Raw genomic sequence first — 20470 nt, 5'->3', positions numbered from 1 at the left:
TATCTGAAGCGTCTCCACCCCAATCGTTCTACCTGGAATCTGAGGTCCAGCACCGAGGGCCTTCTGGCGGTTCCCTCGCTGCGAGAAGCCAAGTTACAGGGAACCAGGCGGAGGGCCTTCTCGGTGGTGGCACCCGCCCTGTGGAACGCCCTCCCACCAGATGTCAAAGAGAACAATAACTACCAGGCTTTTAGAAGACATCTGAAGGCAGCCCTGTTTCGGGAAGCTTTTAATGTTTGATGTATTATAGTATTTTAATATTCTTTTGGAAGCCGCCCAGAGTGGCTGGGGAAGCCCAGCCAGATGGGCGGGGTATAAATAAATTATTATTATTATTATTATTATTATTATTATTATTATAGAAGAAGAAGAGTTTGGATTTGATATCCCGCTTTATCACAACCCAAAGGAGTCTCAAAGCGGCTACCATTCTCCTTTCCCTTCCTCCCCCACAACAAACGCTCTGTGAGGGGAGTGGGGCTGAGAGACTTCAGAGAAGTGTGACTGGCCCAAGGTCACCCAGCAGCTGCATGTAGAGAAGCGGAGACGCGAACCCGGTTCCCCAGATTACGAGTCTACTGCTCTTAACCACTACACCACACTGGCTCCCGCTAAAGAGCGATTCAAGTGCAGGGGTTGGAAAGAAAATAGCCCCGGAGCCCAGACGCCCAAATTCATGGAGGACAAAGCTGTCAGCGGCAGCTACCTTTGCCGGCTCTGTTCTCCCTCCTCAGTCGGAGGCAGAATGAATCTGAAGATGACTTGCTGGGAATGTGGGGAGTGTGCTGCTTTTGAACACGGGTCCTGCTTCCCACTGGGGGTATCTTGTCTGGCCAAAGTGAGAACAGGAGTCAGAGTCAGTTGCGAGGACTGATGGTCCATGCCTTCCCACCCCTCTCTAAGGCTCCTCCTCTCCAGTTTTTTTAATAAAAAAAATATTTATTGAGTTTTCACAATGACCGGTCCCCACATCAAATGGGGCCCCCTATTGCATGGTCCTGGATCCAAGTGTAGCTGCTGGTAGTATGGGTTGGCTTCGCTCTTCCCAGGCTGGATATCTGGAGGTCTCCGCCTACCTCAGCCAATCGCCCAATCCTGCCTGGGGAGGCGTTGCCAGGGGTTCGGCCAGGTAGGGGGAGGGACCGCCCTGCCCACACAACAGAAGGTGAATCTTACCTGCGAAGCGTCAGTTGGCTCCAGATCTCCCACCCTGCCCTCCCTCATTTAAGCTTTATTTTGCAGGTTAACCTTTTCTCCACATGTACGCGGGCGCTGCTATATCATGGTCGCTGTTGAAGGGCCGGGAAGGAATTCTCCTGCATTGGCAGGTTTTGCCTTTCCTGTAGCAAAACATCACAACTTTGGCGGTTTCAGGCCTCGGGCAGAATCCTTTAGTCTATCTTCCTAAATGGGGGGGGGGGCGTAAAGCGGTGACCCACGCCCCCCCTTGCGGTGGTGATCCCAGGGTTCCCAGTTAAGGGGGTCTTGAGGGGAGGCATTGGCCATACGCTGAGAAGTTGGCATTGCTTTCCCCTGTGACGGAAGTGAAATGGGATACTATTTAATAGGATACTGTGTAAAATATAACAAGTATATTTTACTTTAGGGGTAAATTTAGGGTTTTGTTTTTTTTAGAACAATCAGAAGTCTATTTTAGGTCTTTTTTTAAAAAATTGTATTTTAAATTTTTCTGCGGGATGGGATGTGAATTGTAATGTGGTATATTGCTGTATATACATAGCGGGTGGCGCTGTGGGTTAAACCACAGAGCCTACGACTTGCCGATCAGAAGGTCGGCAGTTCGAATTCCCGCGACGGGGTGAGCTCCCGTTGCTCGGTCCCTGCTCCTGCCCACCTAGCAGCTTGAAAGCACGTCAAAGTGCAAGTAGATAAATAGGTACTGCTCCCGCGGGAAGGTAAAGGACGTTTCCGTGTGCTGCTCTGGTTCGCCAGAAGCGGCTTAGTCATGCTGGCCACATGACCCGGAAGCTGTACGCCGGCTCCCTTAGCCAATAAAGTGAGATGAGCGCCACAACCCCAGAGTCGGCCATGACTGGACCTTATGGTTAAGAACAGATTCAGGTTAAGAACAGATCTCCGGAACAAATTAAGTACTTAACCCGTGGTACCACTGTACAGATAGCAAAAATGTATAAAAGCGGGTCAAACATATGTTGGAAATGTAAAGAAAAAGAAGGGTCTTTTTATCATATGTGGTGGGAATGTAGAGAAGTTTTTTTTAAAAAGGGAAATACAGTGAATTGAAAAAAATGTTTCAAATGACATTTGTAAAAAAAAAAAAAAAAACAAGCATTTTTGTTAGGGATTGTAGGACAAGACCTGCCAAGAAAAACAAAGAATTTATTTATGTATGCTACAACAGCAGCAAGAGTCTTGATAGTACAAGGGAGGAAGAATGAGGAAATCCCAACGAATGAACAGTGGCAAGGAAAATTGATGAGCTATGCAGAGTTGGCTAAATTGACATATAAACTGCAGGACAAGGACAACTGTGACTTTAAGGAAGAATGGGAGCTTTTTACAAATTATCTAAAAAGACAACAAAATGAACTGGACTCCTTGGCAGGTTTTGAATAAACATACACAAATTTATTGGTAACACGATGGATAGATAGATGATAGATAGATAGATAGATAGATAGATAGATAGATAGATAGATGATAGATAGATAGATAGATAGATAGATAGATAGATAGATAGATAAGGTAAGGATACGTATAACTTTATAACATGCAGAGAATAATATGTGCAGAGAAATCAGCTGATGGAAGTCCCTGGTGGGAGGGGGGAGGGAGAGATGGGCATAGGGAAAAAGGGGGAAATAATGTATGTGATTATACGATTTGATAATTTGTTATGCTGAAATTGCTTAATAAAAATATTTTTTTTTAAAAGAGAGAGATCCAGCAGGGCTCAAAGCAAGGGGTGGGAATTCTGAAATGAAAATAAAACCCATCTCAACATGGGGAAGGGGACATGGGCAGTTTGAGCTTCTGTTTTTTCGCAGCACCTGGGATGTCGCAGCCACTGGAGCACAGTGTCTTTTGCAGAAGGGATGGGTAGAAACACATTTTACCCCCTGCAAAGACACCAGGTGGAAATACCAGCAGCCTGGCCAGCTGGAAGCCAGATGTGCATGCCATGTTACTCGTGGGAGATCTGTGTTTGGAGTTGTGCCGTGCTGAAATCTGCCCTCCAGTTTCTAGAAAGTTTTCTACCGCAGCATAAGAATATAAGAGCTCCTACAGTGATGGAGATAGGGACGCGGGTGGCGCTGTGGGTTAAACCACAAAGCCTAGGACTTGCTGACCAGAAGGTCAGCAGTTCGAATCCCCGCGACGGGGTGAGCTCCTGTTGCTCAGTCCCAGCTCCTGCCCATCTAGCAGTTCGAAAGCACGTCAAAGTGCAAGTAGATAAATAGGTACTGCTCCCGCGGGAAGGTAAACGGCATTTCCATGCGCTTCTCTGGTTTGCCAGAAGTGGCTTAGTCATGCTGACCACTTGACCCGGAAGCTGTACGCCGGCTCCCTTGGCCAGTAAAGCGAGATGAGCGCCGCAACCCCAGAGTCGTCCGCGACTGGACCTAATCGTCAGGGGTCCCTTTACCTTTACAGTGATGGAGAAATGCAATGACAAACCTAGACTGCATCTTAAACAGCAGAGATATCATCTTGCCGACAATGGTCCGTATAGTTCAAGCTATGGTTTGCCCAGTAGTGATGTATGGAAGTGAGAGCTGGACCATAAAGAAGGTTGATCGCCGAAGAATGGATGCTTTTGAATTCTGGTGCTGGAGGAGACTCTTGAGAGTCCCATGGACTGCAAGAAGATCAAACCTATCCATTCTGAAGGAAATCAGCCCTGAGTGCTCACTGGAAGGACAGATCCTTCCATGTTTCAGCTTGTCAATATCCTTCTTAGGTTGTGGTGCCCAGAACTGAACTCCAGGTGTGGTCCGACTGAGGCGGAATAGAGCGGTACCATCACTTCCCCTGGAAGTTGTAGAACTGCAGGGTTGGGAGGGACCTCGAGTCATCTAGTCCAACCCTCTGCAATGCAGGAATCGCAATGCAAGAATCGCAGCTCGCTTGGTTCGAGCACAGCTCAGGCTCCGGCTTCCAAAAGGAGCAGGACCTTTTTTACAAAATGCATGCACTCACAACCTTTCTGAAAAAGAAAAATAAGAAACCACCTTGGCTGGCTGCCAGTTCTCCTCCCCCTTGCACAAGGGAGAAGAAAAGCTGAGGCTTAAAGTTGTCAAAGGGGCTTGTCAAAGCGAAACGGAGAGTGCCGAGATGCGGAGATAAACGGGGCTGGTGGAACATTTCTTGGTCCCATTCCAAGGGAAGCATTTTTCAAGCGTTCGAGCAATCAGCCATGTTCGAAAGCAATCAAGAGAAGTCGGGGGACGGGGGGAGGACAGGCAGGAGATGGGCCAGCAAACAAAGGCGCTGGCGGGAAATTGCCACCAAGAGCAAACGACTCCCCATCTTAACAAACTTGAGGTTTTGGAGAAAGGGAGTCTTGTTTGCCAGAAGGGCTGGATTCAAACATGCAACAAAATAGTCGGGCGTGAAGGAATTTGGAATTCAGTCTTTCAGACAGCGGGGAGTATGTAACATTAAAAAAAAAAGTCTGTAATTTTGAAAGATCTCATGTAGAAATATAGCGTTTCAAGGAAGAGGTTTAGACTAAAATCTCTCTCCCTGATGTACTCGCTTTCTGCTTGCAGGGAGGCTTAGGAAAGAACAGGAGGGAGCATTTGAAAATTCCCCACGTTACTGTGGTACACAGTCCACCCCATCATTGTGTTGTTGTTGTTTAGTCGTGTCCGACTCTTTGTGACCCCCTGGACCAGAGCACGCCAGGCACTCCTGTCTTCCACTGCCTCCCGCAGTTTGGTCAAACTCATGTTAGTAGCTTCGAGAACACTGTCCCACCATCTCGTCCTCCGTCGTCCCTTTCTCCTTGTGCCCTCCATCTTTCCCAGCATCAGGGTCTTTTCCAGGGAGTCTTCTCTTCTCATGAGGTGGCCAAAGTCTTGGAGCCTCAGCTTCAGGATCTGTCCTTCCAGTGAGCACTCAGGGCTGATTTCCTTCCGAATGGAGAGGTCTGATCTTCTTGCAGTCCATGGGACTTTCAAGAGTCTATTAATATTAATAATCTTAATAATATTATTATTGTTATTATTAAGGCCTGAACCAATGGATTCAAGTTCCAAGAAAGGAGATCCGACTAAACATCAGGGAGAATTTTCTGATAGCAGGAGATGTTCGGCTCCCTTGGAACGTGGCGGACGCACCTTCATAGGTGGTTTTTAAGCAGAGGTTGGACGGCCTTCGGTCGGGGATTCTTTAGCTGCATTGCAAGGGGTTGGACTAGATGACCTCTGGCGTTCCCTTCCAGCGCCGTGATTCACCCTCCCTCCCTCCCTCTTTCCCTGTCCCTCAGGTGTTTGATGGCTGCTCTGTTGGGGGGCTGTTCTTGCTGAGGAATTCCACAACGCCGACTGTTATGGATGTATTTTGCCCATGAGGTATATAGGGGGGGCTTTGCCTCCCTCTCGCATTCCTTATTGCAAGCATCACAAGGAGAAATGGGACCACTGCAAAAAAAAAAAAGCCTGCCTGACAGCCAGGAATCAGAGAATAAGCCCCATGGCAGCCCCTCCTCCTCCTCCCTCACAACTTTCCCCCAACTCTCTGCTCAGAGTTTGGGGGTCTTTTTTCCGCTCTTCTTTTCGACACGGGAACTGCAGCCGCTTGGCGATTCTTGCAGGAACAGCCTGGTCTGCCTGCAGCTTGGATGGTCTTTTATTATCGAAAAAGACCCAGGTGGAGAGAGGAACAAGCCCTTGGTCTCTGGGACGGACGAGGCCGCTGGACAAGGTTTTGCTGTTCATAGTGTTTTATCACTACAGCGGCCAAGGATGTGCCCGCAAACTCACAGCAGGTAAGTGGTGCTAATATCGTCTTTAGCAGCACTCAGGGTTGGGTGGTTTCTTTCTCGACTCACTCCCAGCGAAGCAAATTGCCACATTTTAGAAGTAGGAATTGGGGACGGGGGGTAGAAAATTGTTTCAGCTTGCTTTCAAAGGAAAGCCTACTTAATTCACACTACGCGAGCCAAAACACGCCATGCTTTGACATTCGCGTTTCTCCAGATTTTGCAGTGCCGTTCTCCAGCTAAGTAAGGTGTACAAAAATGCATGTAACAGGGTAAAGAATGCATAGAAATTCATATAATTGTGAAAATAAGATAGCGAAAATGCATCTTGTTAGGGGAAAGGGCTTTGCAGAAATGTGCATGTTACGCAAAATTCTGCGCACAGAAATGTGAATGTTAGGATAAATTCACAACAAAATGCTGGCGAATTTCCACGATGAGTTGTTGGTTGTTGTTTTAAAAAATTCAAACTGGTGTGGAAATGTGGAGGACTGATAGGACAAATGAGAAACTCGGAGGAACAAAAATCTACAGATTCACCAACCCCAGGACTGAAGGCGAATTCTTATTAGCCCCTATTTGTTTCACTAGGGAGTTATGCACAGGGTTAAATCTCCTGTTGAAATCTGTGCAGCTTTAACACTGTAATTCTACACAGGGGAAACAAGTCCACATTGTCACCAACAAGGCTTTTGTCACTTGCTATCCTCTGCAACCTTCTGCATCTCTCCTCAGAAGTACACCCTACTGTGTTGAAAGGGGTTTGCTCGCTTGTTAAGCTACAGGGTTTCCCCCTGAAAGTGCAAGACTTTGGCAGGATTTTGTTGTTGGCTGTTTATGCTATCCTATGCAAAGCATCCTGATTAGTGCCAGTTGGTGGCAATAATAATAATAATTTATTTATTATTTATACCCCACCCATCTGGCTGGGAGGCTTCCAACAAAATATTAAAATACAATAGTCCGTCAAACATCAAAAGCTTCCCTAAACAGGGCTGCCTTCAGATGTCTTCTAAAAGTCTGGTAGTTGTTCTTATCTTTGACGTCTGGTGGGAGGGTGTTCCACAGGGCGGGTGCCACTACCGAGAAGGCCCTCTGCCTGGTTCCCTGTAACTTGGCTTCTCGCAGCGAGGGAAATGCCAGAAGGCCCTCGGAGCTGGACCTCAGTGTCCGGGCAGAACGATGGGGGTGGAGAAGCTCCTTCAGGTATACTGGACCAAGGCCGTTTAGGGCTTTAAAGGTCAGCACCAACACTTTGAATTGTGATTGGAAACGTCCTGGGAGCCAATGTAGTTTAACGGATGAATCTTGGATACGATGGAGATGTAAAAGATTTGGATTATTATAAAAGATGCAGGAGGAAATAGCTAACAAGAGGACCCACGAAGGGGAGGAGGGAACCCCAGGAGATTTTTTTGGAATCTTGTGTTTATGTTGTATGTTGGATATGTGATTGTAAAACTGTAATTTGAAAAATGAACAAAAAAGAATTCCAAAGCTGTGGATTTTCACAGGACATGAAATCGCTTTACTGAAACTTGCACACACACACATACATAAATATCCCTGTGCACAGAGGAATGTTGGATATCTGCCCAATTCAAGATCTGGGCGGGATGAGAGGAAGCGCCTTCTGGATAACCTTCCATGACTTTGCTGCTTGCAGGCGTCTGGGTCATTAGTATGCAAATAAAGTCAGGGTTGGGCCAAGAATGTCGACCCGTCTTCCCAAACCTCACACACCTTGTCTGGGAATCGCCCAGTTCCACCTGCTGCAAACTGGGAATGTTCTGCTGCTGGGCCTAAATTTCATTGCCTCTCACATAACACTAGAGCTCACACAGACATCCCCAAAAGCTGAACGTCGGTGAAGATAACAAGAAAGTACAACTTCACACAGCAGTTAGTTAACCTGTGGAACTCCCTCCCACAGGAGACAGGCATGGTCATCAACCTAGATGGCTTTAAAAGAGCATGAGGGAAATTCATGGAGGATAAGGCTATCAAGGAACATAAGGACATAAGTAGAACCTACTGGATGAGGCCAGTGACCCATTTCGTCCAGCATCCTGTTCTCACAGTGGCCAACCAGATGTCCCAATGGGAAACCCGCAAGAAGGATTCGAACCCAAGAGCCCTCTCCCCTCACTCCATGGCCTCTAGCAAGTGGTGCTAGCAAGGGCTGATGGGAGTTGTAGTCCAGAACATCTGGGGGGCATTCAGGTAGGCAAAGGCAGGCCTACAGAGCTTGGTTCTCCTCCTCTGAAGAAATGCAGAGTGGGTGCTTTCTTGTGAGTAGGGGATGTTGGAGAATGAAAACAGACAAAGTAATAATAATAATAATAATAATAATAATAATAATAATAATAATAAATTTTATTTATACCCTGCTGGGCTCAGGGCGGCTAACACCAATAAAATCACAGTAAAAACATAATAGGGGGAAAGGGAAAAAAGGGGGGGCTATTAAAATACAGGTTAAAATGCAATTTAAAATGCAGCCTCATTTTAAAAGTAGCTGATAGATCAAGACCATAAGGGGAGGGAAACATAAGGGTCAAACTGAGTCCAAAGCAAAGGCCTGGTGGAACAGCTCTGTCTTGCAGGCCCTGCGTAAAGATGTCAAGTCCCGCAGGGCCCTGGTCTCTTGTGACAGAGCGTTCCACCAAGTCGGGGCCAGTACTGAAAAGGCCCTGGTCCTAGTTGAGACCAATCTAACCACCTTGCGACCTGGGGCCTCCAAAATGTGGAGTGGAAATCGCTTTTTCTGCTTATTTGTCTCGTGTCTGGAACAGAAATTAATCCAGTAAATACGACCAGATGCTTTCAAGATAGGTGGCTGATGGCATCACGTAGCCCTGCCTTGCATAGTGTTTCCTTTGCATTGAAATGGCCGTGAATAACATAAGGACAATGTAATTGACGTAACTTGTTGTTGGCATCCATCTGTCTCGAGACACAGCAGAGTGCTCCTCCAGGGCATTAGCCGCACCCAAGTGACCTCCCTGGGCAGCGTGTCTGGAGGTCCTGGGCTGAATAGTCTCTTTAAATTGGAAAATGTGTATTTCTTTAAAGGCCAGAGCAAACAACGTGACCTAGTTTTACAGCTGTGAAGCAGTTTAGCAGGTGCTGTTAAGTTGTGGTAATTAAGCTGTTGGGTATGGTATATAAAGGGACGCGGGTGGCGCTGTGGGTTAAACCAGAGAGACTAGGACTTGCCGATCAGAAGGACGGTGGTTCGAATCCCCGCGATGGGGTGAGCTCCCGTTGCTCAGTCCCTGCTACTGCCAACCTAGCAGTTCGAAAGCACATCAAAATGCAGGTAGATAAATAGGTACCGCTCTGGCGGGAAGGTAAACGGCGTTTCCGTGCGCTGCTCTGGTTCGCCAGAAGTGGCTTAGTCATGCTGGCCACATGACCTGGAAGCTGTACGCAGGCTCCCTCAGCCAATAAAGCGAGATGAGCGCTGCAACCCCAGAGTCATCCGCGACTGGACCCAATGGTCAGGGATCCCTTTACCTTTTTAAGCTACTGAAGTTAATGGGGCCCTTTATATGTCCAGCTATCCTTTGTCAACAACAAATGATCGCTGCTTTTTGTGTTGAATGTATGCTATATGGTAATTTATGGACCTGATAGGTATCTCAAGCCATTTGCACATAACAAATAGGAGACTACACAACACAAAACATTGTTGCTGTATCTAGGTTTTGCTTTATTTGTTTTTTATCTTATATTTTGGAAATTTACATCCAGTTTTTTCCCCCTTTAAATTTTTTTAGGGCCCCCAACAGAGTGGGGCCCTAAGCTATAGATTGTTTAGCTGATACGTAAATCCGGCCCTGAGGGGGTTGGACCAGATGACGCTAGAATTCTATGATTTTATGGTGGAGGATGAACTGCAGCAGAACGGAAACTGTGCTGCGTGCGATGAGTTCAGGGCAGAACAGAAAATGCCTTCTTGCATCCATACGGTCAACCCAACATCCCCAGCAATGCCAAGCAGTGCGTTTTACAGTGTGCCAAGGAGAGGGCCTCTTTAAAAGCGCTTCCTTCAGCTGTTCTGTGTTGCCAACTGGGGCAAATCTCCCAGGATGGGGGAGAAGTGAGTGTGGGCACCCCGTCCCCAGAATCTGGATTCTCGCCCTGTCTGTTTGAGAGCTGTGTTGCTAATTTCCTCCAGCCTCGCTTTCCAAAGATGTCTTTCCAAGATTCTGCCCTGGCTTGTTCCAGCTGTTTAGCCTGGACGGGTGCCAGAAGTCATTCTTCTCCAGATAAAACAGCAGAAAGGGCTCTTTGTGCATTTCAATGGCATATTAAGAAAAGGTGAGACCGGTCTTTCCAAAACTGAAAACACTCTCATTCAAGGCACATTCAGCAGAGCCCATGCTTAATCCCCTGCCTGGCAATCAGCAAAAGGGGACAAATTTATGAATGGCTGATGCAGCTTTCTGCAGAACCCCGTATTTTGCTCCTTATCGACACGGCTGGCACCGGGAGAGAAAGCCTTGAGTGGAAACATCTGGGGAATGGCATCCTCAAGAGCTGTTTGCTAATGTGAGAAGTGGGTCGCTGATTGAATAGAGGCCCCTCGGATTTGTTAGATTGGAAACAAATTTGAAAATGAATTAAAGTTGGGGTGTGTGTGTGCTATGATCGCAGCTGGCAGCATTGTATGGGTGTGCAAAGAAGTGGGTAGGAAAATAAAACTGAACTCTGCTTTGGCCGATACAAGTTTCAGGTGTGCAAGGCAGGGGATGTGGGGGGTGGGACAGGGGACGGGATGACGACTGAGCAGAAATGCCCCCTTGTCACTTCATCAGGCAATCATTAAGTTGGGGAAGGGGTTTCAGGAGGTGAATAAAAAGTGGGATGGAAGTTGTCACGCTGGTGCTCTTGGCAAGTGGCTGCAGATCACACACACACACACACACACCCTGCTGCTGTGGCACAGAATAATAGAATTGCAGAATGGGAAGGGACCCCCCAGGTCATCTAGTCCAACCCCCTGCAGTGCAGGAATTGCAGTTAAATAATTCCTGACAGATGGCCATCCAACCTCTGTTTAAATGCCCCCATGGAAGGACCACCTTCCATGTGAGTCCGTTCCACGGCCAAACTGTCTGAAATTAGCTTCTTCTTTCTCGGAATCTGCTTTCTTGTAATTCGAATCCATTGGTTTGGTTCGTCCCCTCTGGAGCAGCAGAAGACAAGCTCGCTCCATCTTCCATCGGACAACCCTTGAGATATTTTAAGATGGCTCTCGTATCTCCTCTGTCTTCTCTTTTCCAGGCTTAACATACCCAACTCCTTCAACCGTTCCTCATAAGGCATGGTTTTCAGACCCTTGGTCATCTTGGTTGCCCCCCTCTGCACACATTCCAGCTTGTCAACGTGCTTCTTAAATTGTGGCACCCAGAACTGGACACAGTATTCCAGGTGGGATCTGACCGAGGCAGAATATCATCACTTCCCTTGATTGGGACTCTACAGTTCTTGTTGATGCAGCCTAGAATAGCATGAGCTATTTTTGCTGCTGCATCACACTGTTGACTCATGTTCAAATTGTGGTCTACTAAGACCCCAAGATCCTTTTCACATGTACTGCTGGCAAGCCAGTGCCCCTGCTCCCAATTATTTATATTTGTACAGCTTGTTCTTCCTGCCTGCCTAAGTGTAGAACCTGACATTTGACCCAACTGAATTTAATTCTGTTAGTTTTGGCCCAGCTGTCCTGTCTGTTAAGGTCATCTGGAATCTTGATTCTATCTTTCGAGGTTTTAGCTGCCCCTCCCTGGTTTGTTGTCACCAGCAGATTTGATGCACAAGCCTTCAGTTCCTTCATCCAAGTCATTTATGAAGATGTTGAACAAGGACCAATGAGCTCAGCTTCTCTTTGAAAGACTGGTGAGATTCATTGATCCAGTTGGGCAGGGATTCTTCCAGGCTTGACTGAAATGCTAATCTGAAATCGTTTCCTTCTTCTTCTAAACTTGGACCAAAGAGTTGTTTCGTTGGTGGTGTGCTTTTGCGTTCAGGCGCAACAATAGATACTAGGGCCAAAGAACGAGTTGATGAGACAGAGGAGTTGCCAGTCAAATCCTGCTTGGTTGTTACCTCCGAACAACCCTGGCAAGTTTGCTGGGGGTCATAGAATCCTAGAGTTGGAAGAGACCACAAGGGCCATCGAGTCCAACCCCCTGCCAAGCAGGAAACACCATCAGAGCACTCCTGACATATGGTTGTCAAGCCTCTGCTTAAAGACCTCCAAAGAAGGAGACGCCACCACACTCCTTGGCAGCAAATTCCACTGTCGAACAGCTCTTACTGTCAGGAAGCTCTTCCTAATGTTTAGGTGGAATCTTCTTTCTTGTAGTTTGGATCCATTGCTCCGTGTCCGCTTCTCTGGAGCAGCAGAAAACAACCTTTCTCCCTCCTCTATGTGACATCCTTTTATATATTTGAACATGGCTATCATATCACCCCTTAACCTCCTCTTCTCCAGGCTAAACATGCCCAGCTCCCTTAGCCGTTCCTCATAAGGCATCGTTTCCAGGCCTTTGACCATTTTGGTTGCCCTCCTCTGGACACGTTCCAGTTTGTCAGTGTCCTTCTTGAACTGTGGTGCCCAGAACTGGACACAGTACTCCAGGTGAGGTCTGACCAGAGCAGAATACAATGGCACTATTACTTCCCTTGATCTAGATGCTGTACTCCTATTGATGCAGCCCAGATTACAAAGGGGTGCTAGATTACAAAGCCAGGGTTTCAATCTTCTTTTATTGACCAGACCTTGCCAAGAATTCTCACTCACATACACCTTGTTCTTTCTTCTTAACATCGCTAGGCAGTTTATGGCCTCTCCAGATGTGGATTGATAGCCATTTGCAAACAAATATCGTATTTTTCGCTCCATAAGACACACTTTCTTCCTCCTAAAAAGTAAGGGGAAATGTCTGTATGTCTTATGGAGCGAATGCGTAGTCCCTGGAGCCTAATTGCCCAGGGGCAAAAAGCAGATCGTGCTTTTTTTTTAGAAAGAGGGAAGGGGGTGTTGAAACAAAGCTGCTGAGCAGCTGATCGGCAAGCGATTGGGAGGGAGATAAGGGACTCTAGCGATAAAGGAGGCTGCCTAAGAGGGGGGAGGTAAAGACAGCGAACTTGGAAGGAGAGGAGACAGGAATACTAAGACAAGCAACGAGGAGAGAAATTAGAAGAAAAGGAGGAGCAAAAAACTGCTCCAGCTAAGGAAAAGACACTAAGGCAAACAAGAGGGAAGGGGGTGTTGAAACAAAGCCGCTGATCAGCTGATCAGCAAGCGATCGGGAGGGAGATAAGGGACTCTAGAGATAAAGGAAGCTGCCTGGGAGGGGGGAGGTAAAAGCTCATGGATCCTCAGGATTTTTGCGTTGGGTCACTCCAAATTCACCATCAGATCACACAGCATGTCCATGGCTACAGCCTGCACCAAAACCCCCACGCATCCACTGTTTCGTCGGGCCGCAATGGTGCAAAAACGTGGTTACAAAGCACAGATCTACATGGATTCTCAGGATTTTTGCATTGGGTCACCCCAAATTCACCATCAGATCACATAGCATGTCCATGGCCTAGCTAGCAAGGCCAGAGCTCAGGGATGATGGGAGTTGTAGTCCAACAACACCTGGGGACCCACAGGTTGAGAACCGCTGAAATAGATGAACGCAGGGGAGCTTTCCTAAAGGGGTGTGTGCTCAATCCCCAAAACAGTGTGTAGGGAATATCACGGAAATGTAAGAAGCATCATGAATGTATCTTGACCCTGCATTGCATTTACAGCAAACCCTGCCCCACTTAGAAGCTTATGGAGCATGAAGGCAAAACCAGGAGCATAAAAACACAAGTTGAGATCAAAGAAAGTCCTTCTTCACACAGCGCATAGTTAAACTGTGGAACTGCAGGAGGCAGTGATGGCCACTAACTCAGATAGCTTTAAAAGAGGTTAGTATAGATTCATGGAGAAAGCTATCAATGGCTGCTAGTCCTGATGGCTATGGTCTACATCCACAGTCGGAGGCAGATGTGCCAATTCTAGGGGGCAAGATGTCTTTAGCCCCTTGTATATTTGTTGGAGGGACGCGGGTGGCGCTGTGGTCTAAACCACTGAGCCTAGGGCTTGCCGATCAAAAGGTTGGCGGTTCGAATCCCTGTTGCTCGGTCCCAGCTCCTGCCAACCTAGCAGTTCGAAAACACGCCAGTGCAAGTAGATAAATAGGTATCGCTCCGGCGGGAAGGTAAATGGCATTTCGATGCGCTGCTCTGGTTTCGCCAGAAGTGGCTTAGTCATGCTGGCCACATGACCCGGGAAAACTGTCTGCGGACAAATGTCGGCTCCCTCGGCCAGTAAAGCGAGATGAGTGCCGCAACCCCAGAGTCAATCGCGACTGGACTTAACTGTCAGGGGTCCTTTACCTTTTATATTTCTTGGAAGGGGGCCGGGCTTCACAGCATCAATGGCCAGCTCTTCTAGAGTGCTCAGCCTCCTCCAGGGTTTTTTCCAAGCAAGCAGAGACTGTGCCTACATGCAACCAACCTCCCTTCCACCCTTTTCATGCCTCTTCTGGTTCTGGGAAACAAGTACAGTGGTGCCCCGCAAGACGAGTGCCTTGCAAGACGGAAAACTCGCTAGACGAAAGAGTTTTCCGTTTTGGAGGTGCTTCGCAAAACAAATTTCCTATGGGCTTGCTTCGCAAGACGACAATGTCTTGCGAGTTCCTGCTGGTTCCCCCCCCCCTTTCTAAGCCGCTAAGCCACTTATCAGCTGATCTGATCAGCAGATAAGCAGCTAAAAGCCGTTAAAAGCCGCTAATAGCGCTAATCCGCTAATCTTTCAATGGGCTTGCTTCGCAAGACAAAAAAACCACTAGACGAAGAGAATCACAGAACGGATTCTTTTCGTCTTGCGAGGCACCACTGTAGGGAGAGGAGCTTGTTGCAGCAAGAGGGGGAGAGACTCAGGACTGGCCAGACTCATCTCTGCCTCTTGGTCTCCCTCCTCTTCCTGCTTCAGCTTCTGCCTTTGATTCTGGACTTCTCTCTTCCACAGACTCTCCCAGCTCACCAAGCCCTGTTGCCTCTACAGCCTCTGACACATCCTCTTCCCGGTCTTCTCCCTCCAACCACTCACCATCGTCCCACCACCACTGTTCCGGCTCTGAGCCCTCTTCCCTTGGGGGCTCCCCAGCCGGTCCCTCCCACCATTCCTCTGCGTCCAACCAGTCCTTGACCGCTAGGCTGAGAGGCAGGGACTGGACTGAGCTCACCCAGTGAGCTTCATAGCTGAGTGTGTTTTTGAACCCTGTCCTCCCAGGTCTGTCACTCTAACCACTACACCACCCTGCCTTCTTATGTCCTTTAGGACAGCAGGGAGAGAGGTCTTCCCCGAACAGAGGGTATTATTGGAGCTCTTGTTCCCCTCCTCCTCCTGCTCATTCCAGCGCAGGATCCAAGCAGGCAGCCCAGAAACCAGCTCGGGGCAAATTTGTCCATGATCACATCCTCTCAGCAAATGCGGCTGTCAGCTTGAGTGAGTGGAAATGTCATTTTTACAATCAACCCCGGAGCCACGATTCAAGCGATTCTATCCGACTTAGTTATTTGCGTTCGCTCTCCAGTGGAATAAAAAAAAACCTTGTGTGGGATTTGCCGGGCCTGGGATTCAGGCTTGGTCTGCTCAAAAGCTAGGAGAGAATATTCTGGCAGATCTTGAGGCTGCCACACACGCCCTCGATTTTCTCCCCAGGCGAATGCTCCACAGGTGCTCCCACTGATGAAAGTGTGCACCTGGCTTGCAAACAAGATGGCGGCCTGTCGCAGCCTGTGCGTAACTCTAGCCTTTTGTCTCTGGATTCCAGAGGCCAGCTTTTGCCTGCCTGTTTCCAGCTGTTCTGGCTGGGGCTGAGGGAAGTTGTAGTTCAAAACATCTGGAAGGCACCAGGGTGGTGAAAGCTCCTCTAAACACAGCTGGTGAGGAGGACCCGACTACCAATGGCCGCTAGCCAGAGTGACTGCGGACACTATCAGAGACAATATGTCTCTGAATTCCAGTTGTTGAGAATCGCACATGCGGAGATTTCTGCTGTTGCTTTCACGACCTGCTGTTGAGATTCCTGCTGGGATATCTGGTAGCCACTGAGAAAGCTACTTCCGCCCTTCGGAGGAGGTGGAGTTGCGGGCTTCACAGCCCAGCCCCGTGCGATTGGGGGGATTCCCAGCCGCATCACCTCCTGGCCAGCCAATCGGCTGGCTCTGGGGGTGTGGCCTGCCTTATTAAACCAGGACGCAGCTGGGGATTTCCCTCTTTTCCCGCCTGCCAACTGTTCCTGTTTTTCCCCAGCCTCCCGCCCTACAAGGTTTTCGTTCCTTGACCTTGCTATGGACCTCGGTTGGTCGCCGTTGAGGGGCCTGGTAGGAATTTTTCCACTTGGCAAATTGGCACCATTCACTAGGTTTTTGCCTATCTCATAGCAAATCGTCACAACTTTCTTGGCATTGGCAGTTAGCCATTGGTATAATTCTGTAGTTGGCAGAGGGAAGGTAATGCCATCACCTGCCACGCATATTGAAGGGTAGTCCGATAAAGGATTCTGAGGGGCGTGGCCCTGTCCAAAGCCTGGGGAGGTGGGGGCCTAAGTCACGCCCCCTATCGGTGGCCCTACGGGAGTTCCTAGTTGATGTGCATCAGCAGGACTCCCCCTACTGGTGGCTAACCCTTCCCGGACTTCTAGCAGACAGGCTGAAGTCGGATATAGTCAGTTAGGACCAATGCCTAAGCCAACAACGCTCATCACCTGTAACCAATAAAGTTGAGGCCTTATTTAGCCCATTAACCTTAATCATTGTGTCATGTGTCATTATTTCCACTGGGGGGTGGGAACTCGCCACACAACCAAGTGTTAGACTAGATGGGTCTTTGTCTAGCAGGACAAATTCAGCATTTTTGGACTAAGCCTTGGGACAGGGGTAGGCTTGTGGTTCCTTCTTCCGCCGCTCTTTATGAGTCATGGCACAAAATGTTTGAAAACAATCTTAACTACAACGGGCTAACTGTAAGGAAGCCGCCCAAGGTCAGGATATTTAGCAAGTCACAACATAGCTGCCTTGCGGGATATATTCGGGAGGAGAAAAGACTAAAGAGTAAATCGTACACAAATGAGGAGTGGAGTCCCTAAGGCAGTTGGATGGCTCCTTGTACTGTATGCCCCCTTCTGGCAACTCCTGTAGCCAAGCTGGTGCCAAACGTCTTGCTCTTCTTTCCTTTGGACCACATCAGCCAGGCCGAGATGGGGGTCTTATCGCTTGGGCAGCCCTTGACCACCCAGGCTTGTACCCCCTATGAGGTCACTTTGGTGCTCCTGATGCAGCAAAAATAATGCGGGAAGCAGGAGTTACAAGTGACCGGTCTCTGCAGCCACAGCAGCTGCTGTGAGTCTCCAGCAGTTTGGCTTCGCCCACAGAGGCACACGACGTTGTCTCTCGAGACAGACGGGTGCCAACAAATCTGTTCCGGAGTTTTTGCCAGCCCTCCAGAGAAGTTATTTTTGAACAGGAGAAAGGGAAAGGAGGTTTTACTGAGCAAGCAGAGGTTGCTGAGCGAATGGAACAGCTTGGTTGGATGCAGCCCATTACACCAGGGGAAACTTAATGGGTAATATTAAAATACTTTCAGGGAAGTTTGCACTAAGATTCAGATGGATTTTCATGAGGATTAAAAAGTCTTAAGCTTGCACTTAAGACCTGGAAAGTGAGAGAAGCTGAAATGGATAAATTTGCATATCTCTACCAAGTCAATTATAAGGGACGCGGGTGGCACTGTGGGTTAAACCACAGAGCCTAGGACTTGCCGATCAGAAGGTCGGCAGTTCGAATCCCTGCAACGGGATGAGCTCCTGTTGCTTGGTCCAAGCTCCTGCCAACCTAGAAGTTCGAAAGCATGTCAAAGTGCAAGTAGATAAATAGGTACCGCTCCGGCGGGAAGGTAAATGGCGTTTCCGTGCACTGCTCTGGTTTGCCAGAAGCAGTTTAGTCATGCTGGCCACATGACCCGGAAGCTGTACGCTGGCTCCCTCGGCCAATAAAGCGAGATGAGTGCCGCAACCCCAGAGTCGGCCACAACTGGACCTAATGGTCAGGGGTCCCTTTACCAAGTCAATTCTATGAACAAGCTAAACTCTTCTCAAAAGTTGAGAATGTTTGCCCCGTCCCTGAATTAATGCTGCACTGCTGCTATCTTCCTTTTGGCTGAGAGATTTGGTGTTGTCGTTTTAAAGAAATGTTTTTAATGAGTTTTCAACGAGTGTTTCTCAAATGCTAAAGATCTGGTTCTGTTCTCCCGCAGCTGACTTCACTTGGGAGCAAAGCGTACTCAGGCCAACATAACATTATATAGGGTGTCAGGGTGACTTTTACAGAGCCCTATAAAAACAGAGGGGAAGCTGCCCCCAATAACCATTTGCAAGGAGCAATAAAAGATCAAGGGCATTGCTCAGATGACATCTGAAGCCCTTCTGTTTGTTGAAATGGTTCCCATTCCCCAACAGATTTTGCTTTTCATTTCATTTTATTTTTAAAATGCCCTTCCCTTTTGCTGTGATGGAAGCTGAAACAATAGAGGATCCTTTGGCACCTTAAAGATTTATTACAGCTTAAACCTTTGTGGGGCAGAGTTTGCCTTGTCAGATGCATGAAGTAGTCATCCGAGTGTGTATGCGTGTGCATTATATGTTCAGAAAGAAGAACTGTTGGTTTTATAAAATGAGTTCCAAGGGCTAAGCAATGCAAGAGACATAAGAAGTTCCAATCAGTATGGATATGATTCGGTTCCCACCAGTAGAGGCTGGTGACGCTGTGGCACTTAGCATCACCGCAGCTTACCAGGAGGGGGTGAGGTCTGTACGGTGCAAGCAGATTGGCTCCGCCGGTGTGTTTGTACCACACCAACCTCACCACCAATTGACCTTCCCCTTCCCAGTAAGCTACAGCAATGCCCTTGTTGGGAGGTCAGGTAAGGACCACTGCAATGCACCACTGACCTCTACTGGTGACTAAGAGGCACAGCAATGTCCATGTTGCAAATTGATGTGGAGAACCGGGAGCTAAATGTGGTCCTCCAAGTATTCTTGGAGGACCCAGTAGTGATGTATGGGAGTGAGAGCTGGACCATAAAGAAGGCTGATCGCTGAAGAATTGATGCTTTTGAATTCTGGTGCTGGAGGAGACTCTTGAGAGTGCCATGGACTGCAAGAAGAACAAACCTATCCATTCTGAAGGAAATCAGCCCTGAGTGCTCACTGGAAGGACAGATCCTGAAGCTGAGGCTCCAAGACTTTGGCCACTTCACGAGAAGAGAAGACTCCCTGGAAAAGACCCTGATACTGGAAAAGATGGAGGGCACAAGGATAAGGGGATGACAGAGGATGGGATGGTTGGACAGTGTTCTTGAAGGGACCAGCATGAGTTTGACCAAACTGCGGGAGGAAGTGGAAGACAGGAGTGCTTGGCATGCTCTGGTGCATGGGGTCATGAAGAGTCGGACACGACTAAACGACTAAACAACAACAACAACAAGTCTTCTCTATCCAACACTCGGTTGGGACTTTCCCTGGGCCATGCTGCCAAGGGCACTTCACAGCCAAAGGAATGCCCACGGCACATGGCCAGGTCTTTATTGTTAGAGATAACACAGTAGCATCTACAACTCTCGAGATCTAGACATACCAATCTCATGGCTAGGCAGTTATTCCCAGGTCCGTGGAGCAGTTGCAGCAACAGAGGGCACGTCCCCTCCATCAGTTTGTGTACCTTCTCCCAATGGTCTGCATGCATGCAGCCAGAGACTGTGCCTGCAGGGAAACTTCCTCTACTCCTCCCTTTTCAATCCACCCCTGGTTCTGGCAGACAGCGGGGAAGCATATGGACCTTCACTTCCTTGACTTGCTTCTTCCTTTTCTCCTGACCCATCCTGTTCTCCACCCTCCAACTCTGAAGCTCCCTCTGCCTCTTGCCTCCAGGCTGGCACAGTTCCCCACAAACCACTAGTCCCCTCTCCGAAATTTGACCCCAGCTCCCTTTCTCCCAGTGCACTCAGCAGCGTCCTGCCGTTCCCTGACACATGCCCCCTCACCAGTCTTGTTCCACCCTCTGGACCTCTTGCGGAGGAGGCACATGAAGAAGAAGGAGGAGGAGTAGGAGGAGTTAGGATTTGATATCCCGCTTTATCACTACCGTAGAGGTAAAGGTAAAGGGACCCCGACCATTAGGTCCAGTCGCAGATGACTCTGGGGTTGCGGTGCTCATCTCGCTTTACTGGCCGAGGGAGCTGGTGTACAGCTTCCAGGTCATGTGGCCAGCATGATTAAGCCACTTCTGGCAAGACCAGAACATGGAAACGCTGTTTACCTTCCTGCCAGAGCGGTACCTATTTATCTACTTGCACTGGCGTGCTTTCGAACTGCTAGGTTGGTA

The 20470-nt window shown here is 48.4% G+C and overlaps 1 protein-coding gene across 1 annotated transcript in view; it reads left to right on the top strand.

Moving 5' to 3' along the window:
* Nucleotides 1-5910: 5910 nt before the first annotated feature.
* The window catches only part of LOC308596891 (uncharacterized protein), a 233865-nt gene continuing 219305 nt past the window's right edge, over nt 5911-20470 (top strand). The window contains exon 1 of the mRNA XM_081212195.1: nt 5911-5974. The gene's annotated coding sequence lies outside the window, so the exon portion shown is untranslated. The remainder of the gene's footprint in view (nt 5975-20470) is intronic.

The sequence above is a fragment of the Podarcis bocagei genome (assembly GCF_964188305.1).
Source record: "Podarcis bocagei genome assembly, chromosome: 10".
Lineage (NCBI taxonomy): Eukaryota > Metazoa > Chordata > Lepidosauria > Squamata > Lacertidae > Podarcis > Podarcis bocagei.
This window is presented reverse-complemented; position numbering and strand designations above follow the sequence as displayed.